Source organism: Neophocaena asiaeorientalis, unplaced genomic scaffold (genome assembly GCF_003031525.2).
Source record: "Neophocaena asiaeorientalis asiaeorientalis breed wild unplaced genomic scaffold, Neophocaena_asiaeorientalis_V1.1 scaffold267, whole genome shotgun sequence".
Lineage (NCBI taxonomy): Eukaryota > Metazoa > Chordata > Mammalia > Artiodactyla > Phocoenidae > Neophocaena > Neophocaena asiaeorientalis.
This window is the reverse complement of record NW_020173204.1, coordinates 2,265,480-2,280,542: the sequence shown is the minus strand read 5'-3', so window position 1 is coordinate 2,280,542 and position 15,063 is coordinate 2,265,480.

Sequence of the window (15,063 nt, the reverse complement as noted above, 5' to 3'; positions counted from 1 at the left end):
TGTGTGTGTGTGTGTGTGTGTGTGTGTGTGTGTGTGTGTAGGGTCTAGTAAATGTCCTCGAGATGATATGATGGGTAGAGGGATTTGCTCTCTTTTTTTCTAGCATTAAAGCCCTGGGTATCCCCATGGCTGTGCATGAGGAAGGCATCCCTGTGGCTATGTGTGAAGTTTAAAAGCTTTATTCTTGTTTTGTAAGTTTCTTTAAGCATAGCAACATTCAGAGATGAACCTAAAAGCAAACTAGCTTTTAAGCTTGGAGTTCTGCTATGAAGATTACTTTCTTTGGTAAAGAGAATACACAATAGCATCTGAAAACAGGTCTCCATAGGCACATTTTAGGATTTGAAAGACTTTCTTTTTTTCTTCTTCTTCTTAGGAAGGCTGTTTAGAAGCCTAAATAACTAACTTTAGTGAAAGAGAAAAAGAGCTCACCAACTTTGGAAAGTAGGAAAAGTACCTTACATTTCCTGTCTTCCATCCACAATTCAGCTGACAGAATGGTAGCCATACCACCTAGGATCAAAATCGCTAATTTTCTAAATACCAATTTCTAGGTATTTAGACAACAACAAACATTTTCAGCACATCAGTTTGTCATATTAATTTAACGCATTTTGTGGCTTTCTCATCCATATTCATTCTGAATATATTTTTCTCCTTTACTAAGTTTGACAACTCCTATGTACCCCTTCAGATCCTTTGGTCTTTCTCACCTGACTGTCACTTCAGCTATTATGTGGGGGGGCTCCAATCACTTTTTGACAGCATCTTTCCCTGTTTCCATACTGCAGCACATCTTACATTCTACCCCCAACACATCTCGGTTGATGTGAAAAGTTATAGAAGCCCTCTCTGTGCTCATGCATGCACAACCCAGAGATGGAGGTGAGTTAATATTACACAGGGTATTTAACATTGATCAGTAGAGAATGTGGGCTAATAAAGAAATGATCACCCCTTTCTCCACCCTCTATGAAGGACAATTTTAAGATGTATTACATATTGCTTCTCTGATGGTCCTAAAAGAACAAGCAACTAGTTTCCTACAGGAAAGGCCAGCTCAACGAGACAACATTGTCGTGGCTCTCCTGTTCCCCTTTCGCTTCTTAATTCCCTTTTCCCAGGATAATATTCCCCCCATTTTCCCCTTACATACACATTTATCTCAGGCTCTTATTTCTAGGAGACCAAACTAAAATATTCATCATTTCATCTGATGAATCTTTATCTATTTTAAGTTTTACTTATTAAAAAAATTGCAAACCTGGGCTTCCCTGGTGGCGCAGTGATTGAGAGTCCGCCTGCCGATGCAGAGGACATGGGTTCGTGCCCCGGTCCGGGAAGATCCCACATGCCGCGGAGCGGCTGGGCCCGTGAGCCATGGACGCTGAGCCTGTGCGTCCGGAGCCTGTGCTCCAAAACGGGAGAGGCCACAACAGTGAGAGGCCCGCATACCACAAAAAAAAAAAAAAAAAAAAATTGCAAACCTGTTATTCCCGGGAACACTGCTTGTATCAGAGCTTTGGTCCAGAGCCTCCTTATTTCTGACAGTAGCCTCCCGGTTTCCCTTTTACACACTCCCCAGATTCTTTTCATTACCATCAATGTTATCTTTCAAAAACTGCAAACCCTGCCCACACCTCACTGCATCTACTGTACTCTGATTAACATTGTAGGCATTTAGCATGGTAAACCAGTCCATGGCTGCTTCTCTAGCCTCATGCCCTGTTCTCAGGCATGTAGCTATTATGTTTGTAGGTAATAAAAACTTCTAGAAAGATAAGATGGGGCTATTTCATAAATAGTTCTCTTTGCTCTGGTAGGTAACTGTTAATCAGGAGACATAGGTATACATTTGGCAACATTTGTGTGCGCATCTGCGCACATGGCCGCAACAGCATCACCCCCTGTCTGGTATACTCGTCAGCCTCAAAGCATAGTCAGATATTGCTCGCCCCGAAAAGTCGGCCCTGATCACCTCACTTGATGTAGATGTATTATTATTATTATTATTTGCGGTACGCGGGCCTCTCACTGCTGTGGCCTCTCCCGTTGCGGAGCACAGGCTCCGGACGCGCAGGCTCAGCGGCCATGGCTCACGGGCCCAGCCGCTCCGCGGCATGTGGGATCTTCCCAGACCGGGGCACGAACCCGTGTCCCCTGCATCGGCAGGCGGACTCTCAACTGCTGCGCCACCAGGGAAGCCCTTGATGTAGATTTCAGCACTCCTTTCTCTGTGCTAGTCTGTACCTGCTCTTCCATCTGTTATATCACAAATCCTTTTTTATCTTCTTCCAGATATTTGTTGAGCTGTGTGTGTTCACCATCAAACTGTTTAAAAAATATTTTTCTTTTTTAGTACATTGCTATGCCAGTAGTTTACGCATATTTTATAAGCACAGGTTAATTCTACATCTGTCTGGCGTACTTCCTAAGAAATTACTTTCTACGTGTGGTAGGTGCTTGGATAAAATGACATATAGTAAACCTCTTGTTGTCCATTGTGCTAAAAATTGAAAAGAAGTGACAAGTAAGGGAGAGTCCTATACAGTCAATTATATCTAACATTGCCCTTTAGAGTTTCTCTGTAAGCAATGGTGAGAGGCCAGTCATACATGAAACGCTGAGGGGGTGTCATGGCGTTATCACACAACCGGTAATATGAGTAGTGTGAGCAGTAAGCAATCCAGAGAAAGCAATAAATAATTCAGAGGCAGGAAGTATTGATTTTTATTGGGGTGTTTTGAAAGGTTTATAATTGAGGGGTGGCACAGGCTATTTTGTTGATGTTGCAGAATTAATTCAAAAATCCAAAAGCAGTATCCAACACGTGACAGAACTGTTAACGCTTAGTACACATTGGTACATAAAAGGTGTATACCATGATAGAAGGGACAGAGGAATTCAAATAGAGTAGATCAATAAGTTGGTATTGAGTGGGAACTCAGTGGACTCTTAATAGGTACTTAAAAGTACTGAACTACAATAAATCTATTAAATAACAAGGTGAAATAACATTTTAAATGGTGAAACACTTATTTTATCAGTTATATAAAGATTTTGATGCTTGCCTACTATTATATTATTATTCAATTTTTTGAGGTTCTGGAAAATTAAATGCACAATAAAAGTATTTAAAAACGTATTGAAACTTCAGAAAAGAAAAATTAAACTATCTCTTTTTTTACTGATGACTTGATTACATTTAAAAATAAAACCCAAAGGATATATATAATAAAATTAAGTTGAATTAAGATAGAATGATAAAATATCTTTATATAAGCTGAAAATAAATCATTGCATGTTCTATTTAAAAAATAAATACCTAGAAACCAAAATTTGAAAATAAAATAAAATCTTGATGAAAGGCATGGAACGAGTTTTGAACAAATGTGAAGAAATTATGTGCAGTTGGATAAAGACATAGTATAAATACACAAATTAAATAAAGTTACAATAGAAGTGTTAAATTTTTAAAGTAGATGATTTTGAAAGTTTATGTAAAACTAAATGTATAAGAATTGCCAAGACAGTTATTTAAAAAAAATATATTAAAAAAGGTAAACATACTGTGACAGACACTGATAGGTGGCTTCACAACAACTGATTCCAAATTTCTTTTCCATTAATTGACTTCCACTCTCCTGATTAAAAAAATAAGGACTTTTCTAGCCATCACATTCTTAAGTGTATGCATGGTAACTACATCTGCCCAATGAGACAGATCTAAGAAGTAATACTGAGGGGTTTCAGCAAGACATTTCTTTTTGATTAAAGATATGTCCACAAGTAATATTTAAAATTCTTACCTAATAAATAATTTAGGCCAATCAAAAAAATTAAATTAAAAGATATGCCCAATAATTAAAGTCTCCCTTATTTCTTTTTTCTCCACAGTCTATTTTCCCTTTAGATGAGGTAAAGTGAGCATCAAAGTGTTATCTATAGATCGCTTTTTGACCTCATGAACTGTGGTTAAAAAATAAAGTTCCACGTGTTTTTATCCCCTGTTATTTGAGGTTGTGTTACTCCATTTATTATTAATTCAAGAAATATTTATGGAGTTTTAATTAAATGGTAGAAGTATATGAAACTGAAATACTAGTTAGCAAAGCAGAAAAAAAAAAAATTTCTGCCTTCACGGAACTTAACCTCTTGCATGAAGAAAAACCATAACTGGCAACTGATGGAGACTCTGTCATCAAAATAATATAGGATAAGGACCCATTTTCAGCCAAGACGGAATAACTGAAATCGAATTCGTCATTCTGCCTTAAACAGTTAAAAAAGAGTGCAAAGTATGTGAACCAACAGTTTTCAGAATTTGGACAGGGCATGTCAGTGATCCCTGAGAAACAGGAACAAATAAGAGAAATGAAAACATATGATCATGCTACAGTCTGTATATTAATGTGCATAGAAGCTTTATGGTAAAAACCAAAAACCGGAAAGGAAAAAAAATGTTTCTCCATCAGGTGAATAAACAATTTGTGGTATATCCATAGTACACGATGCTAGTTAGCAATAGTTAGCTAGTTTTTTATTGCTAGTTAGCAATAAAAAAAAGAATTAACTATTGATACACTCAGTAGCCTAGATGAACCTCAAAATAATTACACTGAGTAAAAGTAGCCACACCAGAAAAGTATGTACTGACATACTGTATGATCCCATTCACATACGTTTCTAGAAAATGCAAACTAATCAACAGTAATAGAAAGCATATTAATGGTGCCTTGAGAGTGGGGGACGTAGAGGGAGAGAGAGGGATAACAGAAGGACATGAGGGAAATTTTGGTAGTGATGGATATGTTTGTTATCTCAATTGTGGTGATAGTATCATAAATAAATATTTATCATTGTTTTCAATAGTTATCAAATTACATATTTTAGATACTGCAATTCATTCTACATCAATTATACATTTAAAAAGCTGTAGAGAATACTATCAAGTCCCAAATGCCCACAAGTTTCTCAGAAGATGGTGTCTTCCTCTTTGTATCCACTGCCTAATGGCCTTCAGGAGCTTCAAATTCTATTAAAAATTTTTCTTTTCAAATAATAATAGCTGACAGTTACTATGATTTTACTATGTGCCAGACAGAGAATAGTGCTCTGCAAACATTGTCTTTGCAGGAATACTCCATTGTTTAGAACACAGTTTCTGAATCCAACTTTACATGTATATAAATACATATATAGAGAGGGAGAGTATATATTTTACATATTTATGTATAAAATACATATTTGTAAATATATATATGCACACATACATACATATGCATCTATCTATATATTGCAAGATTATACAAAGTAATAATTAGAACTGAATTGGGAATCCAGAAAATAATTAAATACATACACTTATTAGAAAGAAAATTTGAATTTTCTTTTCAATGGTTAAGAATACTGTTCCATAAACAGCACTTGATACAACTGACAAGTCATGTGAAAGATAAAAATGTTGATTTAAATTTCATATCAGATATAACTAATTTCTAGATGAATTGTATTAAAGAATAGACATTAATAAATCATTAAAAAGTGAAGGTGATTGAGTGCATAGCAAAATGAAGTGGAGATAACGAATACAATAAAGATTTAAATGATATTTTGAGATCTACATTTTTAACAAAACAGTCACTGTTTATACAATTCATTTAAACCCTGGTTGGCTTCCAAGCATTTAGTTTTCTGGTCCAATTATACTAGTGAAAACAAGTAAATCTTACAACAAAAAACATGCAAACATTTCTGGCATTAGTGACATTTTCCAGATAATACATATACAGAATAAGTCCTTTTAATTTGAATTTCTTCCAAGAGTGACATACAATTTTGAAGAAAAAAATTATGAAACATGCAATTAAATTCACTTTGAAAACTCACCGTCGAAGTTTCCAAATTTGATATTTGTCTTTAATTTCATCTTTCATGTTTTTAATACAGTTTTGTTTTGGTTCATTAACATAGAATAAATGAAATTTTAAGGGAACATATTTATTTTGGTTTTCCAGAACAAGCTAAATGCAATCTGCCAGTTTGTTTTGTAAATAGGGCATACTCAACATCTTGCACATACTCCATATTCATGTTCCTCTTAAGACATTTTACAGATGGTGAGCCACCTATGTAGACTAGTGAAAAAAAAATTAGTTTGTTTTTTTAATAGGATATATCACTGAACTTCCATGTTGATCCGTGCATATTTATGAGCCTCTGACAATGTGCACGGGGACATGCTCCATTTCTCTTCTTGCAAATTTGAGTTTTTATTCAGTTCTCTGAGAACATAGAGCCATGTGTTGATATTTGTATGTCTGACCAAAGCAATCATATGTTTTCATATGATTTATTTTTCTGGGTCTTCCAACAGACAGTTATGTATCACTGTCTTTCTCCTAATTTGAATGAAATAAATAGTATTTAATCTAACTGAATAATGTGGATAATACCTACAAATAAACATACATTAAACATTTTCCAAGTAGCATTTTGATAGAATATAGAAATGGGCAATATAGTAATAGAAGTTTTATAGAAATATGATATTTGCTATCATAGTCGTTGTTGGGATTTAAAAATATCTTCACTGCATTATGTCCATCGTTTGGCTTAACTGAAGCTGGTATCCTGCACCGTAAATATGGCTACTGTCTCTGAAAACTTACACCAACTCTGCTCACTTAAGAAACTAAAAGATGTAAATACCAAACTGATCCTTTTTATCTTTGCTATCAGCATTTACTTAGATATAATCCCATGTGTTTATACCATGTATATTTTGTAAATATAATAATTTTTAATTTCATTTCTATCATTAGAATTTACCTTTACCGGAAATGACATTTTTTTAAAATATTGCCTTATAATGAATCTCTTCTGTCACATTGATAAGGTCCAGTTGACTTCTTTGTCAGATTAGCTCCACATAAACCATGAAATCATAATAGATGGAACTACCTTTCCTTCCCACTCACTCTGGCACGGTCCATTTGTAAATCATAAGCACCAGCAATTTTTACAAATGCCTTTGATACTCTACATGTACATGTAAATGATCAAGAAAGGAAAGGAAAATGTGTTATACTTATTAAAGAGCTATGGTGAGTACTTAGAATGGCCTAGATGTTCTACTGATTTATTACACTGGCCTGCCCAGATGTTTGATCAGTCTGAGTGGATATGCCTGCTGCTATAGCATTATGTGGAAACAATCTCAGCATCTAGGTATATTTAGAAATGGTATGTTTTATGAGAAATAAGTCATATAAGTAAATGGAAAGGTATCTTTTCTTACTTCTAGATTAACCAGAGTAGACCTGTTATCATGGATCAAAACGCAACATCGATAAGTGATACTGAGTCAAATTGTGTTAATTCTAACTTCACTATATGTATAAGCAAACCATATTTTTAGATATTACCACCAGCAGAGTCTATGGTGACTCTGGAAATTCTGACAGAAAATGAGTTATCTTGTCCCCAAAACTGACCGAGTGGCTAGACAGATATTACACAGAGTGTTTTACTATTCCGTTTCCTCTGACTGCACAGGTTCAGTAAAAACCAGTTCACTCTGCTATACGGATGAAATTAAATAAACTTTATGACCATGACCATGCTGAAATGTCATAATCAAAGGTGAATTTCCCTTACTCCAGTATGACAAGTCCATTACTATACAGAGTTCAATGGTGTTTTAGTCATCCTGCTATTAAGTGCTATTAAGAAAATACTATAGACTAGATAATACTTAATACTATAGACTAAATAATACTATAGACTAGATGGCTTAATACTATAGACTAGATAATACTTAATACTATAGACTAAATAATACTATAGACTAGATGGCTTAATACTATAGACTAGATAATACTTAATACTATAGACTTAGAAATTTAAAATAATTTTATTCTAGTATTATATGTACCAACACACTGAAAATAATTTCAACTGTAGCACATGTACAAGGGTTGTAATAGTGAGTCTATTAAGTCTATTACTGTGTTTAGGGTACATAGTTATCACAAAGAATCAGTCAGAGAAAAGAATAAAAGGTGCAAAACAAACGTTTATATTTCATCCATTTCCCCTTCTTAATAGATGAAAATTACTTGTTTTGAACGATTGGCCTCAGGTTTCCTTTAATAGTCTCACTTAAATACTATAGAGTAAATAAACAACAGACATTTATTTCTTACAATTCTGGAGACTGGAAAGTCCAAGCACATGATACAAGCATATTTGGTGTCTGGTGAGGGCCCCCTTCCCGGTTGATAGATGGCTACTTTCTCATTATGTCCTTACATGGCCTTTTCTTGGTGCATGTGTGCAGGGAAGAGCTCTGGTCTCTCTCATCCTCTACCTATAAGGACACTAACCCTTTCATAGGAGCTCCACCTTCATGACCTCATCTGATTAATTACCTCCCAGAGGCGCCCACCTTCTAGCACCATCACATTGGGGGCTAGGGCTTCAAAATATGCATTGGAGGGGGACACAGCCATGTCCCATAGCAGACAGTGTCCTCCCAGACTCGTGTCTGCGCGGAGCCAAGAATGTGATCTGACATGGAAACAGGGTCTTTGCAGGTGTAGTCGCATTAAGACAAGGCATACTGCGTTAGCGCAGGCCCTAGTTCAATACTGGTGGCCTTAAAAGAGGAGGGAAATTTAGACGCGGAGACATACACAGAGGGAGGGTGGTGTGAAGAGACATGGGACACACAAGGTGGAAGACCATATGAGCACCAAGGTGGAGATTGGAGTAAGGAACACCAAGGATTGCCAGCAATTGTCAGAACCTGGAACGGACAAGGAAGAATTCTTGTCTCGAGCCTTCAAAGGAAGAATGATCTTGCATAGACCTTGGCTTCTGAATGCAACCTTCCAGAACTGTAAGAGAATACATTTCTGTTATTTTAAGTAGCTCAGTTTGTGGTAATTTGTAACAGCAACCCTAGAAAACTAATAAAATTACTAAGGGAAAAAAAAAACATATTTCATAACAAATTCCTCCTAGGAACTTGGCCTAGTATCTGCCCTTGCTCGATAGCTTTTAAATTTTCAGACTTACAGTGGTAAAGAACGTTGCCTCTTAGAAGGTCAAGAAAATGGATACTTAGTGTAACCTCAGAAAAAGAGGACATCTCTACTTTTCTTGAGTTTGCAGAAGAAGAAGAGCCCCTGGAACAATAGCTTCTGATTCAGGAGGAGGCTTGGAAACAAGGATGGATAAGAGAAGCCATCCAAAATGCAGCCGTGAACATTTTACTTAACCTCTAGATAGAAGTTAACTGGCTGTCTGTAGTAGATATTCACCACTTCCTAAAGGCTCTGGATTTGTTGACCACGCTAAAAAAGTTTTTCTTTGCTAAGTAATGCCTGTTTTTCCCTGATCTGAGAAAAACTGGCTGAAGAGAAAAAGATGTTCATGATATGAAAGCTGTGGTCCAAAGTATCTGAAACAGCTACCACTGAAACAGAGTCACCATGGGCCCTTTTAAACACAGGACGTTTATTTTAGTTTTCAGAGTTAGAGTCTGCTAAATTGAAATTTAAAGTTAGAGTAAGAAGGAGGAAAAAGGAGTGTCATCATCTTGCCATGAGAAAATAGAATGAGAAAAAAATGTACAGGAGAAATATGAGATACTAGGTATATTCTATTAACCTTCTTGAATGTTCTAGGCATTAGTAGGATCAGAAATACATTCATCAATTAAAAATTACTTTCTGTGGGAAAGCATTCTCTCTTTATTTCTATCTGCCAACCCTCAGCACACACACACACACACACACAAATGTTCCACAACATACCTACACAGAAAAAGCATTTGTGAATTCACATTGGGATATATTAATAGAGTTATGTATTTATTCTGCCTAAAAAAATTTAAAAGGACCCATAAATGTGTTTGTTTATCATCTGTTTGAGTGAGTTTGAGATATAAATTTCCATGATTTAGCTATTTCCAGAGGAGAAAAATATTAAAAGTGGTACGTCTGACCTTTACTAATTAAATCAACTACTTGCTCTCAAAACTGACTGACTGAAACAATCTTAAATGTATCATGAGTGCGGGTTAAATAAAGGCGTTTCTGGATGCAGCTGTTACTTCCTGCTGTCGGCGCTGCTGACACTGGTGACTAGATACAAGCTTTTAGTTTGCTCTATCAGCCGCTGCAGTGTGACGTACGAGATGAGGTCTAGAAATAGTCTTACAAACAGTCAACCAGTCTGTCTTTCAAGTTTTCCAGCTCTGCTGCTATACAAGCAAGCTTATTATACAGGTCACAAGAATTACCCCTATAAGGGTAATTCATGTACATGGAAAGGGACTACCCTAAAGTTTATCCCTAATTATAAAGAAGTAGAAAATAACTTTAAATGTTGCCTTAATTCTTTGAAACATAAGTACATCTAATATTCATACTATCATAACCTGTTCTAGTTTAAATTTGGTGTATATCTTGCTCGATTCCAGTGGATAGAAAAATTTCTCTTTAGCCCATGCCTTACCTTAATCAAGATACACTTTCTCTCTCAGTATATTGGACAATTGACACTTCCCATTGGATCTTTTCTTTCTTAAATATGACATATTTGGCATGAAATGCTTCATAATCCATATTTCATACACAGATTTCATGAAAAAATTGATATAATGCTCTCTTTTGCCCTGAAGATAGATATAGTCAGAGATTATCACTTAAAACTAAATACCTTTTGATAATTCTCATTTTGAAATAACTCTAAGGTCTTTTACAAATAGGAAAGGTTTTCTTCTAGAACCACACAATGTATTATTTTACTTCTGAACTACAGAATATGTCAAGTTGATAATTTACTTCAAGTCATCCTCATATAATGGAGAAAACAGCAAACATGAAGATTTTACAGGACTTTCATAAAAGCCAGCAGAGAAAAGACTTCATAAAGTTTCTGTGAACTTTTTTCCCTTCTCAAAATGCTGAAATTTTGAGGGAGTGGATTTCCCAGGACCTATGATTAATGTTTTACTGACTACGAGTGCATGATTTACTGGAATTATTATATGATTGTCATATATGTGATTATATAATGATGCACTTCTTAGTGTTACCAGATGGGTCTCCAGGACCCGCCTGGGGGAAGGTTCTTTTTCCATTTGGGTTCGGGCAGCCTGTGCTGAGACTGAACCAGCGGGAGCTTTATTCCAGGGCCAGACAATGGAGAAGCGGAACTTAGTTCACAAATCACCTTCTCCTGGTGGGTGTGAGGGGGTGATCAAGGCAAGACTTTTAAAGGTAGGGTTAATGAGGGGGAGGCATAGGTATTAGTTTTCTGGGAAGAGGCAGGGTTCTCCCTGGAACTGGGGTGGCACCTCGTTTTCTTCCTTCTGTGGTCCTGTGTTTCCTGTCATGGCCGCCGTTGGGTGTCATTTGCAGGTTAATATATTAAAATGAGCATATAATGAGGCTCAGGTTACTAGAGGTCAAGATGGTGACTCAAGCAAATTACAGCTGGATTTTGTTTTTCTCTTTGGTTTCCTCCTTTTGAGGTTTGGTTCTGCAAATGAAGGGAGCACAGTCAGTTTCCATTCGAGGGAGGGGCCGGGGTACAGGGCAACAACTTCAGTGACAGGTAGTGAAAGCGTACCGTTAATGTCGTTATTAAAATATTAATATATTCTTAATAATGTAGACTTGTAACCCTCAAATTAATATAGTTCTTTTCACCGTGAATTTCTCAGTTTAAATATATAGAAAGTAGCATAGAATATTAAGTTACCCAAATTGTCAAATTGATGATGGCAGAGTGAAATAGTAATGAAAAACATTTCAGAATCACCCGGTTGGCTGTGTTTGGCGTACGTATTGTCTCACTTAGTTTTTTAAAAATTAATTAGTTGGTAATATAACAATCAGAAGTTTTAAAATAAACATCTAGACTTTGGCTTTAATTAAAACTTTAAATGATCTTGGATCCCTCAGCCCACATTCTAGCATGAAAATTTAAGGGACCCGAAGAACAATACATTCTTAGACTGAAATTTCAGAATTCTATCCTGACACTAAAACAGTATATTTCTCCTTAAACCTGGCCTACAGCCCTCATTTTTAATTCCTGTCTGGTAATTGCAGGCATGGTATTTCAACTATTAAATGTAGGTGTAATTGATCTTTTATTGGAAGGTTTATAGGTACTGAATTAGTAAACTAGCTCTTGGGAAAATTAATCAGTAATTTATAGCAATTCAAACCTCATGTAATCATCCCCTCATTATCTGAAATTGTTCAGTGAGAAACATAATCAAAATATACTTTTTGGTATTTTATTTATTTTTATATTTTATAACATTTTTATAATTTACATCAATAATAACTTTATTTTCATTCCTCCAAATATCTTTGAGATTTGGGTTTCGTCACATTCATATTTCATAACCAACACTTTGTTCCAGATGGTATTAAGGGACACATAATAGCAGCTCATAAAAAGAAAGAAAAAAGATGAACCGGTTTGCAGGGCAGAAGTTGAGACACAGATGTAGAGAACAAACGTATGGACACCAAGGGGGAAAAACTGCAGGGGGGTGAGGGGGGTGGGATGAATTGGGCGATTGGGATTGACATGTAGACACTGATGTGTATAAAATGGATGACTAAGAAGGACCTGCTGTGTAAGAACTAATAATAAAAAAAAAAGAAAGAAAAAAGACTTGGGTAACTCATTAAGAGAAGTTAGGACTGTGAGAAACCCTTCTACATACAGACTTGATATCGTTCTCAGCCTGGAAGCACAGCACCATAGAGAGTGTTTCTGGGTGTCAGGATGATGAGATGTGGGTGTTACTGGCTTGCTGGCCTTTTGTGAACAATCAGGGAGGCCAGATCTCCTACAAAGCCATGTCCATTATAACAAAGAATTACCTCTGTTCAGCAGAGCTTGTGAATGCCCTGAATATCTTAAGACGGTGCTTTTCGATCATTACTATGTTTAATGCATCACCTGCAGATCTTGTTAAATTATCATTTCTAACCAGCTCTCAGGTGAGACCCATGTTGTTAATCCTTAGACTGCATTTTGAGTCACCAGTCAGGGGTCATTAACGTATGTGAAAAACTGTTTATAAATTTTAGAGGTAAGAAACTAGTTCTGTTTTGCATATAAATGCAAACTCTTTTTAACAGGGTTCTTATGTACTCTGAATTTCCCAGGAATGCGAATACCTGACAAATGGAAGAAAGATTGTACTTTGTTCAGACTTTACCAAAGATTGTTTCATTTCAGAAAAATTACATCATCAACAACAGCAATGCTGCTGCTTCTGTTTGTAATAAAACGCGCTGTATGAGTCTAGATAGTAGCTGCCACAACAATAGTAATTCTTCCTGTAAGTGAAAGCATTTGACTATTTCATTAGGTCTAATAGGTAATTGTGCCTACAGATTTACATATTAAAATTCTCATTTTGTGATAAATTCCTTTCATTTTTCTTTATATTATAATTACATTGCTTTTTTAAAACTGTGTGTATATATACATTTTTTCTATAAATTTTATTTCTTAATAGGAAATGGAGTATAAAAAAGTGTTTTTGCATAAAAGTGGGGCATTGAGTTTCAGAGAGCCAAAATGCACTGTCTAATGCAGAAGAGTTTTGTTGTTCTGCCCTGTTTTGTCTTTCTAATTCTTTAAATAATTGGATTTAAAGTATAATAAACCTACCGATTATGGTTTTAAGTCATGTAATGAAGAGTAATCTTATCAGGGTACCTCTCTAAATTCCCCAGCAATTAGTACAGAGGTATTTCCCCCTAGGCTCTTTTACTGAATGTGTTACCAAGCAAGAGCTCACTGCCAGACATGCCTAGCAGCCAAGGCCACGGCAGCAACTTCTGAGAAAAGAGCTTTATTCTGAGGTCGACAACCAAGGAAAGACAAGGCTCTCAAATCTATCTCCTCGATTCAGGGTTGGGGCTAAATTTAAGGGTTTAGGGGAATTTCACACTTGGAAGCTGATGGGCTAGTCTTGAATCTGGCTTCTGCTGGAAGCCAGATTTTCCTTATTGAAGGACTTGTTGCTTCCTACAAGGCTCAGGTAGCAACATTTCTGTTCTTTAAGTTCCGTAGACTGAAGATTCTTGGTTTGGTGGGTCATCCAGGAGACGTGGGTTCCCTTCTTACACATGAGCAGGGCTGTCTCTGCAAAATAATGCAAGGCTTTGATTAATCAACAACCTGTTTAAGGGGACAAAACCAAGTTTAAGCTTGTCAGTGTCTTAAGTGCTATTTCAAAAGGACCAGCAGTATTGGCGTCACCTGGGAGTTTTTTCTTTTAGAAAAGCAGAATCTCAGGCTCCGCCCAGATCTCTTGAGTCCTAATCTACATTCTACCAAGATGTCCAGGCAGTTTGTATTGCACATGACGTTTGAGATACACCGCCCTACCCTAAATACTGGTACCAGCAGCAGTCCTGGCCCCCTCTCTCCATTTTGTGCACCGGAATCTGCGAAGCTTATGTAGTTCAGCATCTTCTGCCTGTTGGCGTGTTACTATAGCCCATCATTCCCTGAATATGAAGGAAGTCTGCAGCGTGGGTTATCTTGTTTTATTTTGGGCAAGTTGGAGATCGTTGTTTCCCTAGGGAGGAAATTGGGAGATGGTAGGGGCAATAACAGGGTGGCAGGGAGGGGCTGTCAGGTGGGCCTAACATGTCCCGTAAGAACAACAGTGATGGAGCCGGGGTGTGCCCCTGCCTCACGGGGGCTCTCGCCTCCGCCAGCAGCCCTGGCCTTGTTCATTACTGTCGCTTCTCCAGGCAACAGCAGGACACAGAAGTTGACAGTTTACCCAGGTTCATGTTTCCTTTCTTGCAGAAGATTTCCTCTTATAAATAAATAGTTTTTTTGGTCCCCTTTAAAAATTTGAAATACAGGGTTTGAGTAAATCTTTTCTCCCCCATTTCCCCTCTCCAACTCTCTAAGGATGACTGCTAAACCTGTATCACCACATCTGAGCAAAACTTCACTGCAATAATCCTTAATCACATAGGGTCTTTAATTGAACTAGGA